General features: G+C 32.5%; 1 pseudogene; it reads right to left on the bottom strand.

Annotated features, from left to right (window-relative positions):
• Positions 1-3,930: 3,930 nt before the first annotated feature.
• LOC124898591 lies at positions 3,931-11,585 on the bottom strand (annotated as a pseudogene).
• Between the last annotated feature and the right edge of the window lie 1,347 nt (positions 11,586-12,932).

The following is a 12,932-nucleotide window of genomic DNA, read 5'->3' as shown; positions in this document are numbered from 1 at the left end:
GGTAGAAGTACGGGGTATTACAATTTCTGTCACGACCCGAGCCAGGGCCCTGGCTGCTACAGGCATCCTGAACCATCAAGGTCCGAGAGACCCCTGTAACTCCCCGACCCAATAGTGATATTGTCTGCTCTGGGCCCAGGCCCGTACGGCTTTAAAACGTGTCACTAGGGAGTAAGGCTTTTTTACTTATATACCCAATATCCCTTCTGTGTTTTGCTGATGTGGGACTCCTTCATGAGTTGGGGTGTTACAGTTTTCAAATGACTATTATAAAAACAAATAATTATAAGAGATGGACAAGTCGCAATGTTAATCTAAAAAAGAAAATAACAAAAATCTTGGAGATCTAATATATAAATTTGGAAGTTGGAAAGTCTCATATAATAAATTCATTTATATATCAAGTTGTCGTGCATTTTAAGAGTATGATTGTATTACATTTATGTGAAAGAATTTACACCGTAGATTAATTTCTCAAAAATTATGTGTAAAAGTACATTTTACTGTGATATATTTTATTAAGTAAAAATATAATGTATTTGAGAGTTATTTGAATAGAAGAACTTTGACAAAAGTTTAAATTCCTTCTATCGGGTTGGATGAACAACAAATTAATATCATTGTATTCCTTTTGGTAAATAGAATTATAATATATACAAGATCGACTTTTAATAATGAAATCATCTTTGATAAGAAACATTTTAGTTTTCCCTTCTTCCCATAGAAAAGGACTTGTCGGTACTATTCCAATTATTGGATTCTAAAGCAGACATCAGAATCGAATGGGAAGTAAAAAGAGGAAATATATATCAACACATGTTACATTTAAAAACTTATCTACGCTAAATATGATGGGTTCGAAATTGAGAAGGCGTCATGCGGAAGCTTAAAGTTTACAAACTAAGATGGTGATAATTCAGATGACAAATAAAAATATACTAACAAAAATATATTATTGATATTATTTGGCCAATAGGCCTACACGTGAAAATTAATATTAAAGAAAATATAAAATCGTTGGGAGAAAATTTCTCCCGAAACAAGACTCTTAAACGACTACATTGTGGATGCTATTGTGTTATGATATAAGAAAGGTGTCTCTATTTATAGAATTCCAAAATCTTTCCTCCAAGAAAGATGTTTGCCAAATATGAAAAAGTTTTATACTTTCCTTTCAGGAAAAGTAAAAATCTTTCCTCTAAGAAAGATGTTTGTCAAATATAAAAAAGTTTTATACTTTCCTTTCAGTTTTTACTTTTATTTTTCTTCTAAGCAAAATAAAACTTAAATTTGGTAAGAAAATCAGGGCAAAAACCCTAACAAATCTCTCTTTTTTGGCTTGATTGTCTTCACTTGATCCGTCTTTTTCACATCACATGCATGAACTTCGTTCTTGATATAATCATCATAACTGCTTCTTCCCAGGGTTAAAAATAAAGTTTAAAATATCATGATTAAAAATAGGTTAAGCAATTAATATTTTATTTTTATTTTTAAAGATACAGCAACAAGAATATTGAAAATATGATTGAAACTTGTTCTCCACGTATAGTTGAACAAAAAATCTTCATTATATTGCAAATTTATTAGAACCGCCTTGGACTTGGCTTCAACCTCGTTTTACCAAATCACTAGATCTTTGAACTGTAGGCTCCGCTACCACTTGTTGGGATTGAAATCGAGAGGGCATAATGCGGAAGCTTAAAGTTTGCAAACTAAGACGGTGATAATTCATATGACAAATAAAAATATACTAATAAAACATATTATTGATATTATTTGGCCAATTGGCCTACACATGAAAACTAATATTAAAGAAAATATAAAACCGTTGGGAGAAAATCTCTCTCGAAACAAGACTCTTAAGCGACTACATTGTGGATGTTATTGTGTTATGGTTTGAGACAAGACTCTTAAGCGACTACATTGTGGATGCTATTGTGTTATGGTATGAGGAGAAGGTATTCTATTTATAGAGTTTCAAAATCTTTCCTCCAAGAAAGAGGGTTGTCAAATATGAAAAAGTTTTATACTTTCCTTTCAGGAAAAGTAAAAGTAATTATGGCATTACTTTTATTTTCCTTCTAAGAAAAATAAAACTTAAATTTGATAGTAAAATAAGACAAAAACCCTAACAAAATAGATGCATAATATATGTTTAAACGTCATACATAGCCCTTTAGCACTTAATCATGGTTAATAATTATCATGCGTGGAGCATATTCACTTAACTATAATAAATTTACACAATTTGGTGTGTATAAATATCGAGTTTACGAAAAATATTAATTACATATTATAATTTAGTAAATCGAACTGGATAATTCCATTTTTCTGGATAGTTCTTGTCATTGTTATAAATTAATTAATACCCTAATCCTATACGAATTCCAAAATTTTTGGAACCCAATTTGAATATTAAAAGGTATCAATTCATGGCCAATCAAATTACGACATGGCAATTATTTTTGTACTATCTTTAATATCAAAAAAATATTACTTTTATTTCTTGTATATATTTTTTCTCTTCGTAAAAGAAAATTCACAAATTAAAAGTGATACCAAAAATTCGAACTTTAGGACCAGCTCGGTGTATCAAACATTCGTGTTCCCAGAATTTTGAGAAAGAGTCGCACCCCAAGAGATATGACATAAATAACGTAACCTAATACAAGAATTAGTGATTATTTTCATAGTTCGAATTCGTGATCTATAAATCAAATGAAATAACCTATAAATTTTATAATTAGTACGTGTAGAACAAACACACTATTTCATATATACAAATAGTTGTCTTTTTTCTCCTTCTTTATTATTCTAGTAGTGGTACTTCTTTTAAGATCATTAGAAATTAATTAAATTTTGATGTTGCATTTTAATATTATTATTATTTAATATTATTATAATGCCTAATTCATTATTCCTTCATTATCATACTAGGTAACATGTCCGTACTTCGTGCGGTCTTATAACACATTTAAAATTATTAACCTCTTTTTTAATGAAAATAAAATCACTTATAAACAATATACATTTGAATTCATTTTTTTTCTCCATTTGAATTTATTTAACAATGTGAATGTTAACAGAGATTTAGAAAGAAAAAAAAATAGAGATTTAAAAATAGTATTAAATTAGATAGAACTCAAATTAAATTACATCCAGGAAGGTTACGTTTTACTATTGATAATATTAATTTTTTGGCAGTACTTTGAACTTGTGATATCAAGATCATCACCCTCCTCAAAGTCGTTTATGTATTATTACAGGTATAACATCTAATACAAAAACACGCAACACATCTTCCAACATGTCGTCCTTCCTTTAGCCCAAAAACACATGCACACACAATCTACAGAATAGACATTGCTTAAAGGTCTTTTTTTTATGGCATTGCTTAAAGGTCTATTTATCAGAAAGATGATTACAGTATGCTCCGCAATGGTGTACGGAAAAATAATATGCCCCCTGTTTTCACGACCCACTCAAATATTTCGAACCATAATAGAACATATTTATAACTTTAGAATTAGTGTATCATGAAGGCTCCTGACAGAATGTTCAATCACCCAAGAAAACTGCAAAAACCAGAGTTATGTTCTAATGTACAAAACATAGGAGAACCAAAAGAAATAATTAAATCACTTACTATAGAAACCAAAACATGGAATTAATTATGTTTACCTCAAAAAGAGTAAAGCTTGTTTCACAAATATTGCATCAGGAGAACAATATTAAAAAATAGAAATTTTGTGAAAAACGTGTGTCCTAATTATTAGCAAATCATGTAACACCAATATACACAAATGAGTGATACATGATACATCAAAGTTTCCAAACATTATCAGCTCTTTTTCAAGCTTGAAAGACATCTCCAATTCTTAAATTTCCAACAATCTGGCATATATTGATTAATTAAACATTCCAAGTTCACATCTTTGAAACAGGTAAGCCTGCAATAGGAAAGTAATTTGTATTTTTAGCAAATAGGCACAAATTTGAATCTCTCACAAATTGCATACATGAATTAGTTACCTAAAGCTTTTGAATTCACAATGCTCGGGCATGCAGCAGGGGGCGGTGAATTCTCATCTAAGAATTCTTTCACACTGTTTGGATTACTCCAAATTGGATACCCTATAATTTTTTCCTGTAACATCATCAACAAACATATGCAACATTCAGAATCCAAAGCACAACAAATTTGTTATGTTCACTGTGATTTTTTGCATAAATGTGTCCATAATTTTGATTTAAAATTATGTACGAGGACTTTCAGAGCAGCCAGTATAGCCATGCCCTCACGAGTCCACTGCATTATGAATTCGGAGATTTAGTTTTTTCTTACGAAGTGGCAACACTATCAAAAATCATGAGAATTGTCGAATTAGATGGAAAGTAGCTTTCATAGTAGAAAGTTTCTTATTTTAGTACAGATAAATACATTAGATTACCTTAGTAGCGAAGCTGTGTGGGGTACCACAACAGCATTCTTCATGTCTGCAAGACTAGGTTTCCTGTAAGGCTCATCCTAAGACATCTTCAAGACTTGTGTTTCACTTACACATCTTCAAGACTTTCACTTACACATCTTCAAGACTTGTGTTTCTGTGTATCATTTTAAAAGGGAAAGCATCCTAAACTCTACATGAGTAAGTTATATTTTGCGAGTTTTTTGCTTGGTAGAAATAGCGTGTGACATAAAAATTTCGTATTGACCTTGAATTTGCCTTTAACATGTTCATAATAGGAGAATGGGATGACCAGAAAGAATAGATTACTATGTTATTACCTCAAAGACATCAAGGCCAACACAGAACATGAAATTTTTCATCAGATGCTCAACAAGAGCTACTTCATCAATCACAGGCCCCCTACTACAGTTCACAAGTATTGCTTCCTACAAGTTTGAGTTGAGTAATATCAAGATATTATATTTTGTGTAAATCAGCAAGCAAAATAGATAGTCTTCCAAATGTTATTACCTTCTTCATCATTGCTAACCGTTCTTTGTTCACAAGGTGTTAAGTTTTTTTATCAAGGACTGGATGAAGAATTATCTAGAGCAGCATTTTGATCAGAGATAAGAACATGAATGAGAAATGTATACAGATAGTTGAATAAGAAATCTAATAGTGCACTCTTGATGTAGATAATTACCACATCAGCCTCTTGGAGGACCTCTTCCACGGATAAAGCTCTTTTCCATGTTACAGGTTGTTCACCATTGACTTTCAGAAACTGGCCATAGGCTGCAAAACTAGGAAAGCATAAGTACATGCAATGAGCTTGAGAAAATTATTGATGTAGCAGACTGATCAAAACATTCTTGTCACAAATTTTTCTAGACGGGTAGATTGATATAGGTCATAGTATATCAAATTCATTTTGAAGCCTTCAACGTACTGCAACAAAACCCCTAAGTTTTTCAATTAACATAGCAAATTTACAATCAACTAATCCTTTCCGGTGAAGACGAAGCTTTGAAAGTAAAGAAGGTTATCCTAAAATAAAATATGAGAATAACCATGTAGAGGGTAAAATATTAGTTGATTACTATAATTCTGGCATAAGCCGATCCAATATGGCCAGCCCATATTACACCAACAGTTTGTCCTTTAAGAAAGTTCCCCACAAACCTGGAAGAGAATTCCAAGGAAATCAGCAAAGTTTAAGACCAAAAAAATTTAATTATGGACCTGAGAAGACACAATAAATAGAATTAAACATTTTCATACAAATGTGGAAGCCATCCTTCATATTTCCCAGATCTCATGAACTCATCTGCCTCCACAATTCTTCTCGCTGCTGCTAAAGAAAGTGAAGCTGCTAACTCTGTTGGAGTCTCTGTCAGTACTCCCTGACCATAAGAACATTATGTGAGAAGAGAAAATTTTAGATAAGTTTTCTTGTATCATTTACCATATTTACCAAATAAGTTTATCATTTATCAATTGTCATTCAGATCACAGATAAGTTTTATTGCATCATTTACCATATTGATTAAGACATTTGGTCCTAACAAATTACTCCTATGGCATCTAGAAGCTACAGATCCTTTTGACACATGTGTAGCAAGATCAGAATAACACTTGTGCTTATGCCTAATTTCATCTAAAGATATGCTCTGCTAGATTCAATTCAAAGTGAATTAGAGCATTCTCTCAAAGTATAGCATGTGGAGGATAGAGTGTACACAGACCTTACCTCTTCTAGCTCAGATGTAGATAGGTTATTTTCGACAGACCCTCAGCTTAATTACACAATCCAAATCAGTCCCAATAAAGAAAGTAAGAGAAGTACAGAAACAACAAACTAACAACAATAGCAGGCAGCTAGTAACAAAACGGATCGAACAATAAAACCCAAATATTCAACATAACTGTTCTTTATCTACTTTCAATAAATTAAATTACAGCTCAATCCAAAAAAATAGCAATTGACTAATCTCATCATTGTTCCATCAAAGAAAAAGGACAAATATAACTCACATAACGGTTGTACAACACTACAGTTTTCTCAGCTTCTTCGACAGTGCTCATCGTCACAAATCCGAACCCATGACTCCGATCAGTCTACCTATTGTAAATAACCTACAAAAGAAACAAATTCAATTCCACAAATAATAAATCCTAATTTTTTATTTTTTTTGTAAAAAAGGCTCAAAACCTGAGACATTATTACCTCAGCAATCTCAACAAGACCAGCCTGTTGAAAAAGTTGAGTCAACCCTTCACTATCTATATCATAAGGTAAATTCCCAATAAATAATTTTGCATCCTCAGGAGGTTCTTGATACTCCTTCTTCCGTTTCTGCTTTGCCTCGCCTTTGGCTTCATTACTCTTCCCTTCATATGGAATATAAAATATCGTAACATGTGTAACAGTTAGTCTTTATTGGGACTCTTTCTCTAATAAATGTGTATATTATCTTAATTTTTTCATTAAAAAATGAGTTAAAAATTCCAAATAAAATGAGGAAAAAGATAAATTCAAATTATGGCTTCTTACACATGCCATATCAGCATGGTCTTGATTCTCTTTGATATATATATATATATATATATATATATATATATATATATATATATATATATAGATATATATATAGATTCTTTATATGGTGTAACTCATGTAACTCTTGTAATGTAAAAGCCATTGAAATTCCATTTTTACTATCTCATTTATCATCCTATTCATTACATGAAAGATCTCTTCACCTAGAAATAGAGGTGATCTTGTATGGTTTTGGGACACATAAGATAATATAGAGTTAACAAAAAAGTTAGAAAAAAAAAGAGTTAATTAGTTGAAGGGAGGTGTTCTTTTTGTGGAGCTTTGAACTCAACTCTTGTCTAGAGTTGTTAAGTTGTTCTTTCTGAGAAAGGTTGTTGTATCCTGGAGGGGACAAATCAAGAAGATTACTGCTGGACCGGTGAAATATTTTACTGCAGTGGGCTTGAATCTCCTTAAATTGAGCGAGATATCCGTGCCTCAGCCGAAGAAGAAGAAGACATTCTTTTCTTTTTTCTTCACTTGTAATTTTCAGTTGTAATATTTTCTTGTAATTTTGCCTACAATTTTAAGGAGATTCAATGGCAACAACTGAAAAAATCCGCAGATGTTAAGATTGGGAGATCTTAACAAGCCATTCTGGTTCAATGGTACTCACTTCAAGAGGTGGAAGGGTAAAGTGCTTTTCTACTTAAGTTTTCTCAACGTTTCTTATGTGTTAACTGAGAAGAATTCAAATAAAGTAGATAACTCTTCCATGACTGACGATGAACTTATCTCTCTTCAAGAGAAAGTTGAAAAAGTATGATAGTGATTCCTACAAGTGTCGGTATTTTATTCTTAATTTTCTATCTGATAATTTTTATGATTATTATGATAGAACTTACTCTATTGCAAAGAAAATTTGGAAAGCCTTGCAAAGTAAGTATGACACTGAGGAGGCAGGAGCGAAAAAATATATGGCTAGCAGATTTTTTCATTTCCAAATGGTGGACAACAAATCAGTGGTACACTAAGCTCAGGACTTTATAATTATTGTTGGCAAGCTCAGGTCCGAAAAAGTAAAAAACTGGAGATAACCTTATTGTTTGTGGCATAATTGATAAACCTCCACCTTCATGGAAGGAATTTCAAAGAACTATGGGCCACAAGCAAAAGAAAACTTCTCTTGAGACTTTGATAATGAGAATCCGCATGGAAGAAGAAGCAAGGGGCCAAGATGCACTTTTGGAAACATAAGAGAACAACATCACACCGAAGGTAAATTTAACTTCTTCAAATAATGCTACCCCTGAAACTAACAAACATACTACTTTGAAGCCTACGAAGAAAAAATTCAAGAAAAATAATGGTAGACATCCCAAGGACAATGTGGAAACAACCAAGTAAAAAATTAATATGTACAACAAAAAGGATTGTGCTTTGTCTATGGCAAGATTGGTACATTGCTCGATTTTGTAAATTTTGGAAACATGGGCCTACACCTCAGGCAAACGTTACCGAAGAACCATTTATGGAAATGATAACAGACATTAACATGGTGGAGAATATTGATGGATGGTGGGCTGACTCAAAGACTAGTTTAAAAAATATACTAATTTTGAGGAGTCTAAAACCATCATGCTTGGAGATTAACAGACAACTCAAGTACTTGGAATGAGAGATATTGAATTGAGTTTTACATCTGGAAGGGTATTGATATTAAAGGTGTACTTTATACTCCTTCCATGAGGAAAAATTTGATGTCTAGTTTTCTTCTTAATAAAGCATGCTTCAAACAGATTATTGAATATGATCAATATGTAATTGTGAAAAATAATGTTTTTGTGGGAAAGGGGTATGCATGTGATGGTTTGTTCAAGTTGAATGTTGAAAAGAATAAAACATCTACTTCTGTTTACATGCTTTCTTCTACTAATTTTTGGCATGCTCGTTTGTTTCATATAAATGATCATTATGTGAGAATCATGGGTAGTTTAGGATTAATTCCAATGATGAAAAAGAATTTTGAAAAATGTGAGGCTTGTAGTAAAGTCAAAATCATGAAAAGGCCTCATTTTCAAGTTGAAAGAAAAACTGATTTATTAGAATTAGTTCATACTGATATTTGTGAACTTGGAAAAATTTTAAATTATGGAGAAAATAGATATCTTATAACTTTCTTTGATGATTTTTCTAAGTTTAAATATGTTTACTTAATGAAAAATAAAAGTGATGCTTTTGAGAACTTTAAAAAACTTTTCTTCATGAGGTTGAAAATCAGTTTAGTAGAAAAAAAAAATTAGAAGTGATAGAGGTCGTGAATATGAGTCATATGAGTTTAATTTTTTTGTTTGATCATTGGGTATAATTCATGAAACTGCTCCTCCTTATTCTCTTGCATCTAACTATAACACCCCTAGAGTACACCCTGGGCGTCATACGGTGCTTACAGTTTCGAGGGACCACAAGCTAACCCATGAGCTGGTACCTACTGTAAGCACAGAGTAAAACTGATAACAATAGATCATATGCAAAATTTAACTGAAGAATGTCATAAGATTTTAAATCATAGTTTTGACAATGTCTATAAAAAAATACTGATAATACTGAATAAAACATCTAATAGTGACAACTGAAAAACTGATGACTGACTAATTGTCTGTACTAGTCTAAAAAGCCTCTACTGACTGACTGTGGAGCTGATGGGACAAACCCCCAACTAACTCCGACTAACTACTGAACTGAAACCATGAAAATAAATATTGCATGTCCTCAAAATATGAGTATTCACCACTGCTATGTCTGATAATCTAGAAAGTCTATGCGCGATTCAGAAATTGAGCGTCCGAACCTATGATATGATACATCATAGCACAAGAAACGAGTATGTGATTAGTACTTTGAATGTACTGGTATTCTAAATAAGGTTGGGTAATTTGCATGGTTTCATGTACAAGAGTAATAACTGACTGAATGAATAGCATAAAGTACTGAATAGAATGCATGAAATCTGTAAGTACTGAGAATGCATGACCAAGCATAAAATATGTTCTAAATATAATTTGTAAACTGAAGTACTGAAATCTGATAACTAAATAACTGATAAACAGTATGCTATGTTCAAGTAAGACTGAACTAAATTCTTAACTGAGTACTGAAACTGAAACTGTGAGAGGTATCATCTAACCGACATATCCCAGTCTAAGCTGATAGGGGTCCAACCTGTGACCCCAGTTGGAAGGGTGCTAGTACCGTGCCACGAACTAACAATGGTTGTGTCAACCCTAAACTAACAAGAAGAGATTTTTTCAACCCTAAACTAACAGAAAGACATCATTAGATATGTGTCAACCCTAAACTCGCAGGACGACATCTCAAACCTACATTGGTTATGTAGTTCTGTAACTCAGGGATTGCTACTAAGGGACAAACCCCTATACTAACTGGAATGTCCCCATACCTGGGTTCGGTCGGTGCTGAATCCTACTCCCAACTGAACTGACACTAATTATGAAACTGAACTAGGCTTAACTGGACAAGTAACTGACCATGAACGCTAACTAAAGGCTAACTAAGTGGTAATACTCACGGTTTATCTAAACTATTCTGAAGATATTGAGACTAAGTAAACAACTAAATTTTTGGATATTCATAACCCCTAGGACTCGATAGCAGTAATAGAAAAATATTACTAAACTTTGGGGACAGAACCTGAAAGCATTTATTCAAAATTCACTCTTGTAGGCATTTCATCAAACACTTGTAATGCATAATTTAAGCTAAGCATGGGAATAGTATAAAAACTTGGAGTAATAACATGATTTTAACATTAATATCACTTATTCATGATTTAAATCAGTGAACAACATTATTCAAACGCATAGGGTTTAATACTAATATCAATTTCATGTAAACATGATAGAGAATCAAAATTCATGGAGGTTCATGGTTAAAATCACAATTTAAAATCATGGTAACTTGTAAAGATCACAACTTTAAATTTAAGTTTGGATACTTGGACTCCATGGGTGAAAGTAATCCATAAATGAACACTTAACATACCTTAGGGTTTTAATCTTGCAAAAGAATTGTAGTTCTTGATCATTCTTGGGTGGAGAAGCTTGAATTCTTAAACTTTCTTAGGGAATTAATGGTTGAACTTTATGAATTTAGGTGGTGGATAGGGTTTTTTTTCAAGAGAAAATTGTGAAAATATATAATATAATGTCTTAACTAATGATTAATCCTATTTTTGATTGAATAGGACGAAGGAAAAAGGACTTAAATATCCTTGGAAAATTAAACTTAGAACTGGAAACTAAAAAATTTTGATTTTACATAACGGAGCGACACGGTACAATCTCGTCGAGCCATTGGAAAATGGACAATTTCTATTTTTCCTAACGACGCAATGCGGTGCTATCACTTTGTGCCTCTGGAAACGGATGATTCCCAACTGGAAGTTTGGCACGACGCAGTGCCAATTGTCGTGCCCCACTGGAAAAGGACAATTGCGAAATGGCCCTTTGGCGCGATGTGGTGGAAATCGTGGTGACACACTGAAAAAGGACGAACGTTATTTCGGCCATCACCGTAACGCGGCCTTATCGCGTTAGGCTACTGTTTTACACTAAAAGTGTCATAACTTCTCACCCGAGTGTCGAATTTGGGCAAAATTGGTATCATTGAAAAGATAATTCAATTTTCTATCATTTGGTGGGTCTTGAGCTTGAAAATTCTGAGTAGAACAAAAGACTTGCTCATTTGAAGTTGACTAAAGCAATATTTTTTTCAAAATTCAATCGGTAAGGGATGTTTTGATTCGTTTAATAGCGAGGAGTTATTGGAGGTCTTAATATACATCAAAACCACTCATAAAACTATCAAAGAACTATAATTTATTTCTCATGAGCTTGAAGCATGGTTCTAATATTGGTCTAGATTTTTGTGGTATTACACTAACGGTCTAGTAGAAAGGAAGAATAGAACTTTGGTTGAGTTGACTAATACCATGTTAATTGAGTCTTGTGCAACTTTAAATTTTTGGGGTGAAGCTTTTTTGACTGCTTGTTATCTGTTGAATCGTGTGCCTCTTAAAAAGATCAAACTAACACCTTTTGAGTTGTGAAAAGGTCATAAGTCAAACCTGGGATATCTAAGAGTTTGGGGTTGCTTAGCCTATGTAAGGTTGATGGATCCCAAAATCTTTAAGTTGGGTAAAAAAGTTACTAGTGATTTTCTTAGTCATGATTCAAATAGTACGGCTTATAGATTTTTTAATCTTGAAGATAGTGTGATAATAGAATCATGTGATGCTATTTTCATGAAAATAAATTTCTTTTTGATTCTAAAAATAGTGGGGGTCATGGGACTGAAAAAAATATTTTGTCACTACCTAGTTCTTCTACTTCTACTTTGAAAAATAAAAAAATGATGGTTTTGAGTTATGAAGAAGTAAACGAGCTAGAGTAAAAAAGGATTTCGATCCTGATTATTATGTTTTTAATGTTGAAGATGACCCACTCACTTTAAAAGAAGCTTTGTCTTCACATGATGCTATCTTTTGAAAAGAGACTGTAAATGATGAAATGGAATCACTAATCTCCATAAAACTTGGAAGCTAGTTGATTTACCACCAGATTGTAAAACAATTGGATGTAAATGGGTCTTACGTAAAAAGTTAAAACCGAATGGATCTGTTGATAAATACAAAGTTAAGCTAGTGGCTAAAAACTAGAAGGCCTAGAATTTTTTGATACTTTTTCTCCGGTAACTAGAATTACATCCATTAAACTTTTAATTGTTATTGCGGCAATTTTTGATTTACAAATTCATCAAATGGATGTAAAACTGCTTTTTTAAATGGGGACCTAAATGAGGATATTTATATGGAACAACCTGAATGTTTTGTTGAGGCTGACCAAGAAAGCAAAGTA

The sequence above is a fragment of the Capsicum annuum genome, chromosome 5 (genome assembly GCF_002878395.1).
Source record: "Capsicum annuum cultivar UCD-10X-F1 chromosome 5, UCD10Xv1.1, whole genome shotgun sequence".
NCBI classification, from domain to species: Eukaryota; Viridiplantae; Streptophyta; class Magnoliopsida; order Solanales; family Solanaceae; genus Capsicum; species Capsicum annuum.
The sequence above is the reverse complement of the archived record's forward strand: the minus strand, read 5'-3'. Positions and strand labels throughout refer to the sequence as shown.